Below are 20356 nucleotides of genomic sequence, written 5' to 3'. Positions count from 1 at the left end.
CGCTTGTAATCGGTGCTCAGTTTGAAGCGCCACTCATCACTGAAGACAATTCAGCTTCAGTCAATGACAGTCCAGGACGAAGACGTGTCTCAAGATGCCCTGGACAGCGGTGAAATATCAACCTGACTGTCGTCCACCATACGGCCCGACAACCAGGAGGATTTCTTTTCATATCAGGACCCTTTTGGTTGTCATCCGCACCACCCTTACAGCACTGTGGAATGTCGACGATAATATACGTCCCGATTTTTTCCCTTCATGGCAAGTCACCCTGACCTCACATTTCAAAGAGATAATGCACGCCCGCACACAGTGAGAGTTTCTACTGTTTACCTTCGTGCTTGCCAAACCCTACCTTGGCCAGAAAGGACGCCAATTTTCTCCCCAACAGAGAATGTTTGGAAAATTATGGGCAGGGCCCTCCAACCAGCTCGGAATTTTGACGATCTAACGTACTAATTGGACATAATTTGATTTCCTTTTCATAGATTATCCGTATGGATTTTCTTGTGTGTAGGCGTCATGCAGTGTTCTTGAAACCTCATCGGTGATGTTGCCTAGGGCATACCATTTGTCTGGGTCGCGTAGCATTTCTTTGATATCACATATCTTTAGCCAGTACGCCGTTGCTCTGCTGCGGATAGTGAAGTCAATGGGACAAGTCCACAGAAGCACACACAAGCCATCTATTGATGTGGTGTCGGAACAGCGGACATTCTTAATAGTATGCTCCTCTGTCCTCGCCTCTGTTTTTCTATAGGGCACTAGACACAGACGGTGCGCTCATGCATTTGGTGCAAAGCATACTGTGGCTTCCGAGATAGCTGTGTGATACGTTCGTAGCGTCTTAAAAGGTGGTATATATTATGTGGTATTTAGCCTTGCAAGTTTTCTCATCAGTTTCGTCACATTATCAATTGCCATTCTTTTGTCCACATTGAAATTAGGTTGTTCGTCAATATGTATTCCTAAACATCGTGTAACTTGTTTCCTCCTTATATTAACGTTAGCTAGTTTAATCATTGGGTTCCGTTTCAGTGTTCCTTTGAGTAATAGATATACTGTTTTGTTTGTAGCAATTTTTTTTTCTAAACCAGTTACTTATGCCTATGAGAAGTTGCATAGATTTGATTTCTAGGTGTACTCGTGACTCTTCTGATACAACAAATAATAAGTTATTCGCATAAGTGACTGTCCCGTTTACCCTCTCATCCGCACCCAAGTTGTTTACGAGTGGCTCGATGTCTCAAAACATTGGTACACAGATTGAGCCTTGCAGCCATATTTTTCTTATTTTCTTGACTACGTTCTGGTGTCCTTCTACCCACTCTGCTCTCCTATTTTTGCAACAACCTAGTAAGCTGTTATACAGGGCAGTTGGTAGTTGCATCTCCCTCAACCTAGCCAACAACACAGGCCATCAAGAGGTTGCAGGGCTGATGTTTTTAGGTTGGGAGGTTTACAGTTCGGTGGATCATACGGTCTGTCTGTTCAGTGGTCGGGTAGCATATTGTGTGTCCGTTTGGATGATTGAGACGTGTAACTAAGCGCAGTGCCGTTTGAAATATATCCCTATTTTCGAGCCAACTGGTACTGAGCTTTGTCGCAATGTCATCATAATCGATTATATTTATTATGTCACGTCCAAGTTCCTGGTCTACGTCTTGATAAGCCCTGATGATTGTCTTATTGGTTAGGAGTGGGTTTGTAGAATCTATATCTGTTTCTGGTATTTACTTGGGTTACTCTGCGTCTCCTGAATATAAACGTAACATAGATGGCTGCGGATTGTCTTTGTTTGCAGTATTTGTATTTTCAAAAGTTCTATGTTTGTATGGATCTCGTGTCCGTGTATGTATTTGTGGCATCTACACTAATGTTGCCTTCCTTTCGACAAACTGTTACTGGTGCCTTTTTAACCCTTGATTTATTTGTATTCTCTTCACATGTCGCTGAGTTGTCTATTACAGGTACTTGAATGTGTTGACTGTGTCTAGATCCTCCATAAGTAAAACCAGCTGGCTTAATGGAAGGTCTACATTTTGCGTTAGGGCTTTGTGTCTTATTACTGTTTTGAGGCGTGTTAGTGTGAATGCTAAGCGTACATGTTTCCAGCTATATGGCTGTTTCATTACTTTCGGTATTCTGGTGCTGAGTACCACAATTATCCATTGATGATTCGGAATGTCTACGTGTGCGTATGCATTATCAGCATCTAGCTGGAAGATTTCCGCTCCAAGCTACCATTCTGAGTAAGATACCAGTTTGAAACCTGACCCATTGATACATGTTTTTTATTTTTTTTTTTTTTATTTGCCTGGCTCCGTAGTAGTCTATGGCACGGTCCATACATCCATCGTCGATGTAGTCTGTGATATGGAAGTATCTTTGCTGAATTGTATCATACGAATGAAGCGACGGCAATCTGCCTGATTCTACTTCCACGTTTTGTGTAAGTCCCATACGTTGCTTCCAGACGACCACACGACTCCAAGCACTGTTCCTGGTTGATGGTGACTTATACTTATGCCTAACTAAAGATTCTGTTTTATAGTCTGTACCTGAGTTTGACTTGGGAGTTGTTATTGCGCCATTGTGGTTATATTCTGCATTAGTGAACACTGTTCGTGATTTCACGTTCCGTGCAGAGATTTTGCAGTAGAAGAGATCTGTTTCATAGTATCGAAGATGAACAAGTGCTCATCCTCTTAAGATATACGTTTTAGAGCCCATGTTTTCAAGACATTATTTACTTATTTCTGTATAAGGAACCTGACCCTAAAGTTCGAAGGTGTGTTTTTGGGACACACTATATATATACTGCTTGACTTGTGACGGTAGGCACCGGTACACCGTAGCGGTACCTGACGAGAAAAAATCAGAACCGTAGATTTTGAGGTATGGTGCGGTAGCACTTTTGCTGCGGCTGAAGCGAAGTAAAATAAATGTTGTATTCACACATTTAAAATGCTCAGAAAAGGGTTAAAATAACGTTTTAGGAATTTAAGAACGGGCCAAGTCGATAATGAGTTGGTCCACCTCTGGCCGATATGCAAGCTGTTCTTTGGCTTGGCATTGATTGATAGATTTACTGCATATCCTCCTGAGGGATATCGGGCCCTGCCCATAATGCTCCAAACATTCTTAATTGGGAGAGATCCGATGACCTTGCAGCACAAGGCAGGGTTTGACAAGCTCGAAGAGAAGCAGTAGAAACTTTCGCCCTATGTGGGCGGGCATTATCTTGCTGAAATGTAAGCCCAAGATATAAATAGAGTCTCTCCTAAAAGTCGTCAGGCACATTTTGTATGGTGTTTCAGGAAATATTGGCAGTTTCGTCTTTGTACTGAGTAGTTGGAGTCACCCGTAACTAATACCACTCGTCAAGTCTTTCATGCGAGGCACATTGACGACGGAAAGCATCGTTATGCTTCCTGTTACAAACAAAGTGGGTTTTTAAGCGGAATGTTACGTACCCACTCGATAGAGCGGTCCAAGATTAGTCTAGGATGTTATTAGTTTTAGCTATATCTACTCATGGGGACAGTAAAACTCTAATAATGATCAGTACTCCAGCAGCGACAACACTGTCACTGGGCGCCGAATGAATGACGTGACGGGTAATAATTTTCTGAGCTGACTCCAGTTGCACAGTGTCATCTCATATCTACGCTCATATCCTCGCTGAACGCAATGAGAACATGCATAATTGAATTTTACGTCATTTTGCCTTTATCATTTCTGTCACACTAACTTTCACTCCTGTAAGGATGAACAGTTTTCCAATCGTCGATTCAAACATTTCAAATTAGAGACAAATAATTGTTTGTGTTGCGATGCTAGTTTTGTTAGCCCACGGTGGGAGGGTTATTAGACAGCTAATTGTGTCAAGCGCACATGGGGAAGGTGTTTTATGTGGCGATGGGTTTAGGGTGTGTTTTCGATGTTCAGCCAATTTGTTGCATCCATTTTCGTGCACAATATTTCAAAGACCGATTTAGTCATCTTCTTCAGGTGTTGCGAGCTCTGTTGTTACGCTTGCTCGCTACCTGGACTCCAACCAGACTGAAATATCGCTATTAATGTAGCCGAATTCAACTCCCTGCAGTCGCTATGCCCTTTGATGCTCATTCGTTTTTCCTAGTACGCAGTGTTATTCCAAAAAATGCACATTCTCACAAGTTTTCCCAGCTGTAGTTGAAGAGATAGCCGGCGAGATTTTAATGAATTGAGTGATGGACTCGAAGATTATTTTAAATTAAAATCTCCATCCCAGTTTGTTAAATTTTCCATATCTGTATTTAGAGAGACTCATTAATTAGGCTTTCCCACAGACTAACTGTTCGTATCATGATATTTGTATCAGTTCATTATTATATTGGAAGCAGTGCTGCGAGACTGCTGATTTGCTTAGATGTAACAATAGTGAGTGTCGTAAACGTTCCTTGCACCTATCGTCGACTGTTCTCGTAATGTGCCCCACGTAAACATGCCGCATTCTCGTGGAATCCAGTACATACCAGTTTTTGAAGACCTAGATATTCTGTAACATTAGTATTTGTCGACAGAAGGAATCATCCCCCGTTTCAACGCAGATACCTTCTCATCATGTCACTTTCTGACAAACTACCATATATCAAATAATGCAACAGTCGAAAAAAATTATTTTTTCTATATTTTATCGCTCTGCGTTTGAGTATGTAAAACGGACTATTGAGAGGTTCAAATGGTTCAAATGGCTCTGAGCACTATGGGACTCAACTGCTGAGGTCATTAGTTCCCTAGAACTTAGAACTAGTTAAACCTAACTAACCTAAGGACATCACAAACATCCATGCCCGAGGCAGGATTCGAACCTGCGACCGTAGCGGTCTTGCGGTTCCAGACGGCAGCGCCTTTAACCGCACGGCCACTTCGGCCGGCTATTGAGAGGTAAAGGCTTTCCACAAGGGCAATTTGCTGTGTGAATCTCAGTCGAGCTACACACCACAGAACTGCTTGGATCTCTATCACACCTGTGTAATACAAGGGGACTTAAAAGTTACACACAATTATGGCAGACCAAGTAACATTCATTGAATGTTGCTCTGCACTTGTGTACGGCCAAGCAGATGGAAACATTCGAGAAGTAGCACGGCTATATGTTGTTGTTGTTGGGCTCTTCAGTCCTGAGACTAGTTTGATGCAGCTCTCCATGATACGCTATCCTGTGCAAGCTTCTTCATCTCCCAGTACCTACTGCAACCGACATCCTTCTGTATCTGTTTAGTGTATTCATCTCTTGGTCTTCCTCTACGATTTTTACCCTCTACGCTGCCCTCCAATACTAAATTGGTGATCCCTTGATGTCTCAGAACATTTCCTACCAACAGATCCCTTCTTCTAGTCACGTTGTGCCACAAACTTCTCTTCTCCCCAATCCTATTCAATACCTCCTCATTAGGTATGTGATCTACCCATCTAATCTTCAGATTCTTCTGTAGCACCACATTTCGAAAGCTTCTATTCTCTTCTTGTTCAAACTAGTTACCGTCCATGTTTCACTTCCATACATGGCTACACTCCATACAAATACTTTCAGAAACGACTTCCTGACACTTAAATCAATACTCGATGTTAACAAATTTCTCTTCTTCAGAAATGCTTCCCTTGCCATTGCCAGTCTACATTTTATATCCTCTCTACTTCGACCATCATCAGTTACTTTGCTCCCCAAATAGCAAAACTCCTTTACTACTTTAAGTGTCTCATTTCCTAATCTAATTCCCTCAGCATCACCCGACTTAATTCGACTACATTCCATGATCCTCGTTTTGATTTGTTGATGTTCATCTTATATCCTCCTTTCAAGACACTGTCCATTCCATTCAGCTGCTCTTCCAGGTCCTTTGATGTCTCTGACAGAATTACAATGTCATCGGCGAACCTCAAAGTTTTTATTGCTTCTCCATGGGGTTTAATACCTACTCCGAATTTTTATTTTGTTTCCTTCATTGCTTGCTCAATATACAGATTGAATAACATCGGGGAGAGGCTACAACCCTGTCTCACTCCCTTCCCAACCACTGCTTCCCTTACATGCCCCTCGACTCTTATAACTGCCATCTGGTTTCTGTACAAATTGTAAATAGCCTTTCACTCCCTGTATTTTACCCCTGCCACCTTCAGAATTTGAAAGAGAGTATTCCAGTCAACATTGTAAAAAGCTTTATCTAAGTCTACAAATGCTAGAAACGTAGGTTCGCCTTTCGTTAATCTAGCTTCTAAGATAAGTCGTAGGCCCAGTATTGCCACACGTGTTCCAATATTTCTACGGAATCCAAACTAATCTTCCCCGAGGTCGGCTTCTACTAGTTTTTCCAATCGTCTGTAAAGAATTCGCCTTAGTATTTTGCATCCGTGACTTATTGAACTGATTGTTCAATAATTTTCACATCTGTCAACACCTGCTTTCTTTGGGATTGGAATTATTATATTCTTCTTGAAGTCTGAGGGCATTTCGCCAGTCTCATACATCTTGCTCACCAGATGGTAGAGTTTTGTCAGGACTGGATCTCCCAGGGCTGTCAGTAGTTCTAATGGAATGTTGTCTACTCCCGGGCCCATGTTTCGACTCAGGTCTTTCAGTGCTCTGTCAAACTCTTCACGCAGCACCATATCTCCCATTTCATCTTCATCTACATTCGCTTCCATTTCTAAAATATTGTCCTCAAGTACATCGCCCTTATATAGCCCCTCTATATACTCCTTCCACCTTTCTGCTTTCCCTTCTTTGCTTAGAACTGGGTTTCCATCTGAGCTCTTGATATTCATACAAGTGGTTCTCTTATCTCCAAAGTTCTCTTTAATTTTTCTGTAGGCATTATCTATCTTACCCCTAGTGAGATAAGCCTCTACATCCTTACATTTGTCATCTAGCCATCCCTGCTTAGCCATTTTGCACTTCCTATCGATCTCATTTTTGAGACGTTTGTGTTTCTTTTTGCCTGCTTCATTTACTGCGTTTTTATATTTTCACCTTTCATCAATTAAATGCAATATTTCTTCTGTCACCCAAGGATTTCTACTACCCCTCGTCTTTTTACCTACTTGATTCTCTGCTGCCTTCACTACTTCATCTCTCAAAGCTACCCATTCTTCTTCTGCTGTATTTCGTTCCCCTATTCCTGTCGATTGCTCCCTTATGCTCTCCCTGAAACTCTGTACAACCTCTGGTTTAGTCAGTTTATCCAGGTCCCATCTCCTTAAATTCCCACCTTTTTGCAGTTTCTTCGGTTTTAATCTACAGTTCCTAACCAATAGATTGTGGTCAGAGTCCACATCTGCCCCTGGAATGCCTTACAATTTAATGACTGGTTCCTAAATCTCCGTCTTACCATTACATAATCTATCTGATACCTTTTAGTATCTCCAGGCTTCTTCCATGTATACAACCTTCTTTTATTATTCTTGAACCAAGTGTTAGCTATGATTAAGTTGTGCTCTGTACAAAATTTTACCAGGCGGCTTCCTCTTTCATTTCTTAGCCCCAATCCATATTCACCAACTACGTTTCCTTCTCTCCCTTTTTCTACTACCGAATTCCAGTCACCCATGACTATTACATTTTCGTCTCCCTTCACTATCTGAATATTTTCTTTTATTTCATCATACATTTCTTCAATTTCTTCGTCATCTGCAGAGTTAGTTGACATATTAACTTATACTACTGTAGTAGTCGTGGGCTTCGTGTCTATCTTGGCCACAATAAGGCGTTCACTATGCTGTTTGTAGTAGCTTACCCGCACTCCTATTTTGTTATTCATTATTAAACCGACTCCTGCATTGTCCTTATTTGATTTTGTATTTATAACCCTGTATTCGCCTGACCTAAAGTCTTGTTCCTCCTGCCACCGAACTTCACTAATTCCTACTGTATCTAACTTTAACCTGTCCATTTCCCTTTTTAAACTTTCTAACCTACCTGCTCGATTAAGGGATCTGACATTCCACGCTCCGATCCGTAGAACGCCAGTTTTCTAGTTTTCTTTCTCCTGATAACGACGTCCTCCTGAGTAGTCCCCGCCCGGAGATCCGAATGGGGGACTATTTTACCTCCGGAATATTTTACCCAAGAGGATGCCATCATCTATTAACCATACAGTAATGTTGCGTGCCCTCGGGAAAAATTACGGCTGTAGTTTCCCCTTGCTTTCAGCCGTTCGCAGTACCAGCACAGCAAGGCCGTTTTGGTTAGTGTTACAAGGCCAGATCAGTCAATCATGCAGAATGTTGCCCCTCCAATTACTGACAAGGTTGCTGCCCCTCTTCAGGAACCACACGTTTGTCTGGCCTCTCAACAGATACCCCTCCGATGTGGTTGCACCTACGGTACGGCTACCTGTATCGCTGAGGCACGCAAGCCTCCCCACCAACGGCAAGGTCCATGGTTATTGGGGGGTACGGCTATATAGTGCTCGCAAAATGTCGTGGCTGCTAGATGCACTTTCAACTGGGTTAGCGAGGGGAGAGCGGTAGTGGTGGTGGGTCGCTCAGAGCGATGTTTGGGAAACGCCAAGTGCTAGAGTGGAAGTGCAATTCTAAACTGAAGCCTACGCTCACTTTTTTTTGTAAATTTTAAGTGGAGACCTTCACCGGGGAATACGAATGGAATATTCAAGAATTTGAAACACGAACAGCTGCTAGCATGAGTTTCTTAGAAGTAGATACCTTAGGGGTTGCGAAGCAACTCAAATCGCTTGATACGGACAAGTCTTTAGGTCCAGATTGTATACCGATTAGGTTCCTTCCAGATTACGCTGATACAATAGCTCCCTACTTAGCAATCATATACAACCGCTCGCTCACCGATAGATCTGTACCTACAGATTGGAAAATTGCGCAGGTCGCACCAGTGTTTAAGAAGGGTAGTAGGAGTAATCCATCGAACTACAGACCTATATCATTGACGTCGGTTTGCAGTAGGGTTTTGGAGCATATACTGTATTCAAATATTATGGATCACCTCGAAGGGAACGATCTATTGATACGTAATCAGCATGGTTTCAGAAAACATCATTCTTATGCTAGCTCTTTATTCGAACGAAGTAATGGCCGCTATCGACAGGGGATCTCAAGTTCATTCCGTATTTCTAGATTTCTGGAAAGCTTTTGACACCGTTCCCCACAAGGGACGTCTAATCAAGCTGCGGGACTATGGGGTATCGTCTCAGTTGTGCGACTGGATTCGTGATTTCCTGTCAGGAAGGTCGCAGTTCGTAGTAATATTTGGCAAATCATCGAGTAAAACTGAAGTGATATCAGGTGTTCCCCTGGGAAGCGTCCTGGGACTCTTAGGTTGTTCGCAGATGATGCTGTAATTTACCGTCTAGTATCAGTTGCAAAGCGATTTAGAAAAGATAGCTGTATGGTGTGGCAGGTGGCAGTTGACGCTAAATAACGAAAAGTGTGAGGTGATCCACATGAGTTCCAAAAGATATCCGTTGGAATTCGATTACTCGATAAATAGTACAATTCTCAAGGCTGTCAATTCAACTAAGTACCTGGGCGTTAAGATTACGAACAACTTCAGTTGGAAAGACCACATAGATAATATTGTGGGGAAGGCGAGCCAAAGGTTGCGTTTCATTGGCAGGACACTTAGAAGATGCAACAAGTCCACTAAAGAGACAGCTTACACTACACTCGTTCGTCCTCTGTTAGAATATTGCTGCGCGGTGTGGTATCCTTACCACGTGGGATTGACGGAGGACATCGAAAGGGTGCAAAAAAGGGCAGCTCGTTTTGTATTATCACGTAATAGGGGAGAGAGTGTGGGAGATATGATACACGAGTTGGGATGGAAGTCATTAAAGCAAAGACGTTTTTCGTCGCGGCGAGATCTATTTACGAAATTTCAGTCACCAACTTTCACTTCCGAATGCAAAAATATTTTGTTGAGCCCATCCTACATAGGTAGGAATGATCATCAAAATAAAATAAGAGAAATAAGAGCTCGAGCAGAAAGGTTTAGGTGTTCGTTTTTCCCGCACGCTGTTCGGGAGTGGAATGGTAGAGAGAGAGTATGATTGTGGTTCGATGAACCCTCTGCCAAGCAATTAAATGTGAATTGCAGAGTAATCATGTAGATGTAGATATAGATGTAGATGTATGCCCAGGCTTGCGTGGTGACCATTCAAAAACATCTGCCGTCACCTCTGCTTTCGTTAGTATCTAAAGAGAATTTCGCCTAAAATGCAGCGATTTATTTTCTCCTGGATTGCTAACCATTTGTAACTTTCAGAGAAGTGTCACGAGAGGCGAATTTCGAGTGAAATCTACACATTGCAATGATTGCCATGTAAACATTTGCTATTAAGTGAGAAACTGAGGAAAAGCGAAGTCAGTAGCTTATGAAAATGCACATTCTCGGTACAAAAAAGCGTGTAATGTTTTCACATATGTTGTTCCACAAACCCATAGCACTTCTCGTTTCACCAGCTATCGATGGCCCTTAAAAATTACATTCTTTCACTGAAAAAGTCTGTAGATATTGGAATAACAGGTAGATGATGAATTTTCAAAAAAAAAAAAAAAATGGCTCTGAGCACTATGGGACTTAACTTCTGAGGTCATCAGTCCCCTAGAACTTAGAACTACTTAAACCTAACTAACCTAAGGACATCACACACATCCATGCCCGAGGCAGGATTCGAACCTGTGACCGTAGCGGTCGCGCGGTTCCAGACTGTAGCGCCTAGAACCGCTCGGCCATTTCGGCCGGCTAATGAAGTTTTACATAGTAACGATATAGGAAAGTACTGTCCTCTTTCTGTGTTGTCGTTTGCCAAAGTCTCATTTCCATATCTCAAACCGTTTATGAAATATGAGGAATCTTGTTCTTGTGAATATTTCATTCTGGATTTATCACTGGCGCGGCGCGATCGCAAATCAGACCAGTTTTCTTGAGATTAGTGAGAAATAGATACCACTACCCTAGTCTAAAGAAAAATTCAGTATGTTAGCTAAATTTCATACACAACAACATATTATGTAATATGCACTAAACGCAAAATCATAGCGACCTCTATTTCTCATTGCGCACTACTCCGAATTTCGTGCTGTGCCTTACTTTCCCGTAAATGTCGCAATAACAATTACCATTAACGAAATTATGGGCAAATGATCATGAATCTGACATATAAAGCTATAAGTAAGGCAAAAATGCAATTTTTTTTACCCAATAGTTTCTGTAAAATCGTTTGAGAAAGACTGCAGGGTGAGCGCCTCGATCCTATCATCGCTGACTGGCCGAAAGGTGGGAAACACTTATCGGCCTTCCCTCCCAGACAAACGAATGAACTCGCCCAGGGTCTTGGACGAGAATTGGTCACTGCGCTTCGGCCACCATATCTTGCGTGAGCTATACCAAAACAAGTTCTCTCACAGACACCAAGCACATTACAAAACATTTCAAGCTCTTTTTAAGCCTTTGTGTCATCATGGGCCCTTTCAGACAGTCGAATTTGCGGTTAGGTGACGGACTGTGTGTACACTAGATTTGGAGGACCGGGTTCTGCTGCTCGGCCGTTACCATCTGCTTGGCCGCACGTAAACATAATCTTGGCTTGTTCCTGACATGAACATGTGACCACTCTGCTGCTTACAGTATAGTGCGTCACTCATACAGTCTGCAACACACAAGGAAGACATGGCACTTAGTGAGACGAACTGTCATTTGTCAGCGCCATCTACCGTGGCAACGATGCGTTTCCGGATACATGATCATAAAACCTTTTTTCCTCCATTTCCAGTGAGGTATCCACCCCTGCAGTTTGTCGGTTTTATTAATTTTCACTCTGTATGCTAACTTTTAGAAGGTGCATACTCATGTTTAAGTGAACAGCTTCTGTGGAAACAAGTAAACAACCGAATGGTTTTATAAAAAGGCGGAACCGCACCCCCACCCCCACCCCTCTCCTAGGCAGTGTGAACAGCTCAACAGCCAATTTCGTCTACGCGAAAATTGCGAACATTAACAAGCGTTACACCACTCTACTCATGTTTTCAAAAGCTTTCGAATGCTATGAAAAAGTATTTCGTTCCATTCAAAAAAACCATACTTGCTTCGCTATCTCGGTTGGTACAGGAGGCAACATAGTCGCGTACCTCCATGCCAACTATTATTTTCAGAAAAACTGATTCCCGTATTTTGAACAATTCACGAATTAAAAGGGATCCAATTTTAGGATAATATACCTGTACACCAACTGAATTAAAGTCACTAAAATGAAGTGAATGGAATCGATCACATGAAATGGTATCGGTGAAATCATGAGTGGCATTTAAAATTTGAATCTTGTCATAAGGATTGTTCAGGAGCCCAATAGTATACCAAAAGAATTTAATGAGAACTCTTGTTATAAACAATAGTGAGGTGTGTGAAATCTTATGGGACTTAAGTGCTATGGTCATCATTCCCTAAGCTTACACACTACTTAACCTAAATTATCCCAAGGACAAACACACACAGCCATGCCCGAGGGAGGACTCGAACCTCCGCCGGGACGAGCCGCACAGCCCATGACTGCAGCGCCCTAGACCGCTCGGCTAATCCTGCGCGGCAAACAATAGTGAGGGAAGGTAAGAAAAGTTAGTATTATTTTTATATTAAGTTTTGAAATTTAGCGGAAGGTGCATTAGTTGTTTTATACGCCACTCGAAGAAAATCTTTATACACGGAAGAAGAATTAAGTTGTTTTCTTAGAAGAAAAATAGTATCTGTCCAAACTATAGAAAAAGAAAACGTTTATTTTCGGGGCTCAAGGGCCGACGTCACTGAAAATTATTTTGGGCTGCAAAAGAATGGTTACAAGTAGAGAATAGAGGGGTGAAGGAAACAAAATCAAAGTTAAGGCAAGTGATCTTGAAGATTCGTGGTTCTGGGTTCGAATACCACACCGGCACAGATTTTCCAGCCGGCCGCTGTGGCCGAGCGGTTCTAGGCGCTTCAGTCCGGAACCGCGCTGCTGCTATGTGGTAGCAGGTTCGAATCCTGCCTCGGGCATGGATGTGTGTGATGTCCTTAGGTTAGTTAGGTTTAAGTAGTTCTAAGTCTAGGGGACTGATGACCTCAGATGTTAAGTCCTATAGTGCTTAGAGCTATTTGAACCATTTGAACAGATTTTCAATATCCACGACGTGTCCATTCATTTCAGATTCAGCATTCCTGAACGGGTTTCACTAATATCATATTATACCAGCGAATGTAATAAATTCCACCCTCACCGATACCGTTCAACTGCTAACTTGTTTTTCTTTAAGATGGGCATTATTTTTCAAATTTTGTATTGCTTTGTCACATTGGCGGTACACTCCTCTCTCCGAAGATGAGCATTTCCTGCAAGACAATGACAAGGGGCTCCGGATTCTACTGTTTGTGTGGCTAGGCACTCGCTGAGAGTGTACTGGTGTTGCAATAGCGTGCCAGCTGCGTTACATTTTTCGTGAAAGTTGGTCGATAACCGTGTAACGTATCCTTCCTTACTGACAGACTCTCACCAAAATGTATGCGATGCAGTTAAGAAAGGTTTGCTTCGGGAAAAGATGTCACAGGTGCGATGACACGATGCGGTTACTAGTTTAATACACATCACAAAACTTGTTACCATTTGGTTAACTTTCAACAACTTCAGTATCTTACAACTGCCGTCGTTATTTTGACGCTCTCTCAGAGTATCACGCTCTGGTGGCTATTGTGTGTCGTCATTGTTTGAAAGCATTGGCCGTGAAAATATATTATATAGATTTCCATGAAGAAAGTGGCAAGAAGTATGAAATCGGGCTTCATAGAAAAATAATGCAAAGCTAGTAAAGGTAAAACAACCCGCCACGATTAACTGGCGGTCGTTTTGATTCCACAATGCTCGCACAATCCTGACACAAAGATATGAAATGTTAAAACTCATAAACAAGATTAAAATGCATGATTCCAAAGGATTCTACGAATGACTGCAGACACATTTGTAAGAAACTACATTATTATTAACAATTACAAATTGGAATGGAAATGAAGTCCCATGCTTCTTGACAGAGCGTAGGGGAACTATGCGGGAGAACCGCACCGCCGTACTAGCCAAGGTCCTAATGGAGGTGGTTTGCCGTTGCCTTCCTCCGACCGTAATGCGGATGAATCATGATGATGAAGACGACACAACAACACCCAGTTATCTCGGAGCAGGTGAAAATCCCTGACCCCGCCGGGAATCGAACCCGGGGTCCCGTGTTCGGGAAGCGAGTCCGCCACCGCGAGACCACAAGCGGCGGACAATTAAAAATTACACAGAGAAATTACATATGTCTCTCTTCGCTAATGCTATACAAGAAGAAGTGAAGATCAGACAAAGAATTCCGTGCTTCCTTACTTTTGTTTTCAAAAATGAATATCATTTAGACGCTGCAGTCATGGACTGTGCGGCTGGTCCTGGCGGAGGTTAGAATCCTCCCTCGGGCATGGGTGTGTGTGTTTGTCCTTAGGATAATTTAGGTTAAGTAGTGTGTAAGTTTAGGGACTGATGACCTTAGCAGTTAAGTCCCATAAGATTTCACACATATTTGAACATTTTCTATCATTTAGATACAGTGTTTGGTGGTTTTCGCTATACACAACCTGTGAATTCAACAATCCTCTGATTAACACATAATTTATCTTCGAAATTTACCATAAAAATTCCACTCTCCCTAAAAGATATGCTTCAACTGTTGCTGATACTGGTAAATCGTGGCCGATGCTGTTTGCTTTAAACGCGCCGCATGTCGTAAATTGCGCCACAGGTAGAACAATGAGACTGCTATCGACACTGCCTTCTTTGGGCTTTAAATCTTAGGAAGATGAAGCGTAGCCGAACAAATGGAATGTGCGCCGCATTGCGTGAAATGAAACAATTGCTGGGAAAAATTTTGGTCCGAAAGTTATTACATATGTTGTCATATTTTACCTTCTTGTTGAACCCTTTAATCATACTTGCGATATACTTAACATTGATCAGCGAATCGATGGCTTCCATGGCTCGTAGTGTTGGCGATTCTGGCGAGCGGTGCTTTTAACTCATAACGTGTTACCACTACGGTAATGAATATCTCACATTTCTCGCATACTACTAGAAAAAAAATTCAAAATAAATGTGGCTGCGCTCTGCAAAATAATTAAAACACTCGTTGTGTCCCCTGCTGGCGATGCCTGTATTATCCATATAGAAGCAAAAATGTTCCGCTAAACATGGATCTTGTGTGTAGTTACACGTCGGCATTGACGTTATTCACTGTATATATAATTATGATTTACTCATTGCACGCAAGAAGTTGTCCACAGAGTGATGTTGTATACAGAAAGGAACATAGACGAGAGCTGGCGTTGTAATCAAGCCATACGTACAGGACAGACAGGATGGATGCAATGCACAGTCGTAGCAGTCACTCACTTACCTGAGTGGTGTGAGATGTAGTCACAACGAAACCTTAAAGTAAAGGCAGCAGCAATCGGCCGAGACAGAAGTAACAGATTTTATGACTTTTACGAATATTACAAGTTCCAAATCAGGAGCGAATGATTTAGTCTCATTGCTTCGGTAGTTCAGTTTTTGAATCTCCACGTATTAATCTAATTTATTAGGCAAAGTTCTTGCGTTTTCGTCAGGGTCTACTGGAGAGTTCTGCAGCACGTGTCGATAGTCCACTTTTCTGAGCAGTGAAGTTTTCCACGGTCTTCACTATGGATAGGGACTGTGATTGTTCAGTGCGGATGCGAGCCGAGTTGGTGACACTAAGTTCTCAGCTCCAGGCTGCGTCGGCTTCGATTACACAGCTTGAAGCTGCGGTGGATGGGCATCACTGTTGTCGACCGGCCGTGGGGATCCAACGGACGTCCAGCACGTCTGATCGGTTCTCACAGGTTACCAGCCCAGTTACTGCACGCAATGAGGTTGACCCCACACCTGTGATCGAGTGGGAGGTGGCATCGGTGCGTGGCGGGCGGCGAAAGACTTCCCGGTTAGTCTGACAAAGAGGTTACAGGTGCTGTCTGTGACTGACACTGTCGCTCAGCCAGATGCAGTCACCTGGCCTGATTCAGAGGAAACCTCTCACCCTGAAAGATCCGGGCAATCACATGGGGTGGGATTATTGGTAGTTGGGAGCTCCAATGTCAGGCGCGCTGTGAGGCCCTTTAGGGGCGTGGCTGCCAAGAATGAGAAGAAAGCCAATGTGTACTCAGTGTGCATACCGGATGGAGTCATTCCAGATGTGGAACGGATCTTTCCGGATGCCATGAAGAGCGCAGGGTGCAGCCAGCTGCAGGTGGTGGCTCACGTCGGTACCAGTGATGTGTGTCGCTTTGGATCGGAAGAGATTCTCTCTGGTTTCGAGTGGCTATCAGACGTGGTAAAGGCTGACGGTCTTGCATGAGAGATGAATGGATTGCTGACCATTTGCAGCATAGTCGACAGGACCGATTGTGGACCTTAGTGAAAGCCAAATGGAGGGTCTGAATCAGAGGCTCAGACGGTTCTGCGACCGTGTAGGCTGCAGATTCCTCGACTTGAGCCATAGGGTGGTTGGGTTTCGGTTTCCGTTAAATAGCTCAAGAGGCCACTACACGCAGGAAGCTGCTACACGGGTAGCAGAGGCTGTATGGTGTGGTCTCGGCGGTTTTTTAGTTTAGAGGGTCTCGTGGAAACACAAAAATGGCTTCAGTCTCAAAGGGCGCAGGTCGAATACAGGAAGAACGTAGATTCACGAACCATCAGTATAATAGATGCATATTGTCGTAGTTGTGTGAAATCTACCAGAGCTCCAAGCGCTAATAGAAAGCACTGATGTTCAAATCGTTACAGGCACTGAAAGCTGGTTAAAGCCGGAGACAATTTCAGCCGAAATTTTTGCGAAAGACCTAAAGATGTTCACAAAGGAGAGGCTAAACACAGTTGGCTGTGGCGCGTTTGTTACTGTTAGAAGTTGTTTATCTGGCAGCGAAATTGAAGTAGATAGTTTCTGTGAGTCGGCATGAGTAGAGGTCATTCTTGGAAACCGGAATAAAATAATAATTGGATCCTTTTATCGACTTCCCAATCCGGATGATACAATTGCTGAAAGGTTAAAGAAAACGTGAGTCCAATTTCAAACACATAACCGACTCATACAGTTATATTCGGTGGTGACTTTAATTTACCCTCGATATGTTGTCGAAAATACATGTTTAAATCCGGAGGTACGCATAAAAAATCATAAGAAATTATGCTAAATGAGTTTTCGAAAAATTATTTCGAGCAGTTACTTCATGAGCCCACGCTAACAGTAAACGGTTGTGAAAACACACTTGACTTCTTATCAACAAATAATCCTGAGCTAATAACAAGCATCATAACGGTTACAGGAATTAGTAAACACGGGGTTGTCGTAACGAGACTGGATATTGTAACCCCCAAATCCTCCAGAAATAAACGAAAAATATAACTGTTCAAAAATGTAGATAAAAATTCACTTCACGCCTCCCTGAGAGACAATCTCCACTCTTTCCAAATTAATAATAGAAGTGTAGACCAGATGTGGCTTTAATTCAATGAAATAATATCGGCAGTAATTGAGAGATTTATACCAAATAAATTAAGAAACGATGGAGTTGATCTTGCTTGGAACACAAAACGAGTCAGAACACTTGCAGAAAAAACGAAAAACACATGCCAAATTAAAACGGTCGCAAATCTCCAGTATTGGCGATCTTCTACAAAAGCTCGAAATTTAGGGCGGACTTCAATGGAAGATGCTTATAATAGTTTCCACAACGAAACTTTGTCTCGAAACCTGGCAGAAAATCCAAAGAGATTCTGGCCGTATGCAAAATATTCTACCGGCAAGACACATCTATGCCTTCTCTGCGCGCTAGCTATGGAAATAGTATCGAAGACAGTGCTGCCAAAGCAGAGTTACTAAACACAGCCTTCCGAAATTCCTTCACCAAAGAAGACGAAGGAAATATTCCTGAATTCGAATCAAGAACAGCTGCCAACATGAGTAACGTAGGAGTAGATATCCTCAGTGTAGTGAAGCAACTTAAATCACTTTAAAAAAGCAAGTGCTCCGGTCCAGATCGTACACCAGTTAGGTTCCATTCAGAGTATGCTAATACAATAGCTCCATACTTAACGATCACATACAACCGTTCGCTGGACGAAAGATCCGTGCCCAAAGACTAGAAAGTTGCACAGGTCACATCAATATTCAAGAAATGTAGTAAGAATAATCCACTAAATAACAAAATGGTTCAAATGTCTCTGAGCACTATGATACTTAACATCTGAGGTCATCAGTCCCCTAGAACGTAGAACTACTTAAACCTAACCAACCTAAGGGCATCACAGACATCCATGCCCGAGGCAGGATTCGAACCTGCGACCGCAGCGGTCGCGCGGTTCCAGACTGTAGCGCCTAGATCCGCTCGGCCACAGCTGCCGGCATTGAATTACTGGCCAATATCATTAACGTCGATAAGCAGCAGGAATTTGGAACATATATTGTGTTCGAACATTATGAATTACCTCGATGAGACCGGTCTATTGACACACAGTCAACAAGGATTTAGAAAACATCCTTCTAACGAAACACAACTAGCTCCTTACTCACACGAAGTGTTGAGTACTATTGACAAGTCATCTCAAATTGATTTCGTGTTTCTAGAATTCCAGAAGACCTTTGACACTGTACCGCACAATCTGCTTGCAGTGAAATTGCCTGCTTATGGACTATTGTCTCAGTTATGTGACTGGATTCGTGATTCACTGTCAGAGAGGTCACAGTTGGTAGTAACTGACGGAAAGACATCTAGTAAAACAGAAGTGATTTCTGGCGTTCCCCAAAGTAGTGTTATAGGCCCTTTGCTGTTCCTTATCTATAGAAACGATTTAGGAGACAATCTGAGTAGCTGTCTTAGATTGTTTGCAGATGGTGCTGTCGTTTATCGACTAGTAAAGGCATCAGAAGTTCAAAACAAATTGCAAAACGATTTATAAAAGCTATCTGAATGGTGCGAAAATTGGCAGTTGATCCTAAATAACGAAAAGTGTGAGGTTATCCACATGAGTGCTAATAGGAATTCGTTAAACTTCGGTTACACGATAAATCAGTCAAATCTAAAAGCTGCAAATTCAACTAAATACCTAGGTGCTACAATTACGAACAACTTAAATTGGAAGGAACACATAGAAAATGTTGTGGGGAAGGTTAAACAAAGGCTGAGTTTTATTGGCAGGACGCTTAGAAAATGCAACAGCTCTACTAAAGAGACTGCCTATACCACGCTTGTCCGTCCTCTTGTAGAATACTGTTGCGCAGTATGGAATCCTTACCAGATACGATTGAACGAGAACATCGAGAAAGTTTAAGGAAGGGCAGCACCTTTTCTATTATCACGAAATAGGGGAGAAAGTGTCACAGGAATGATATAGGATTTGGGGTGGGCATCATTAGAATAAAGGCATTTTTCTTTGCGGCGGAATCTTCTCACGAAATTTCAGTCCCCAATTTTCTCCTCCGAATTCGAAAGTATTTTGTTGACGCCGACCTTCGTAGGAAAAAACGATCATCATAATAAAATAAGGGAAATCAGAGTTCACCCAAAGGTATAGGTGTTCGTTTTTCCCGCCCGCTGTAAGAGATTGGAATACTAAAGAATTATTGTGAAGTTGGTTCGATAAACCCTCTACCAGGCACTTGAATGTGATTTACAGAGTATCCATGTAAATGAATATGTAGGTGAATTAGGCCACACATTACATGTATAGTAGAATTGAGGGCAGAATACAGGAAGCTCCACGTTTGTTGCGACAAAAATACCCTGATCGAAGACAACCTGAAAGTCACGTATGTATAAGAATCCAGCTGGTGGCAAACAACATTTTATTTATGGAGCAAGCTGAATTTACAAACGATAGTGTTTTTATTTTCATAACAGGCATTTTAGCAGATACATAAAACCACCTATTGTTCATGAGTAATTGGCGTTTGTCATTTTATGTGTAGTTAGTTGTTCTAGGTGATCGTCTCATTGGCCCACAAAAGCTTCCAAGAAATTTTGGTGGACGAGGGTACCTTCAGTTTGTGCAGCGGTATCCTCTAAGATTGCTTGGGAATGCTCCCTTTGCGCAACGTTGTGATCAAAAGTATCTGGACACCCCCAAAAACTTACGTTTTTCATATTAGATGCATTGTGCTGCCACCTACTGCCAGGTAATCCATATCAGCGACCTCAATATTCATTAGACAACGTCAGAGAGCAGAATGGAGCGCTCCGCGGAACTCACGGACTTCTAACGTGGCCATATGAAGA

Source organism: Schistocerca americana, chromosome X (assembly GCF_021461395.2).
Source record: "Schistocerca americana isolate TAMUIC-IGC-003095 chromosome X, iqSchAmer2.1, whole genome shotgun sequence".
NCBI lineage: Eukaryota > Metazoa > Arthropoda > Insecta > Orthoptera > Acrididae > Schistocerca > Schistocerca americana.
The sequence above is the reverse complement of the archived record's forward strand: the minus strand, read 5'-3'. Positions refer to the sequence as shown.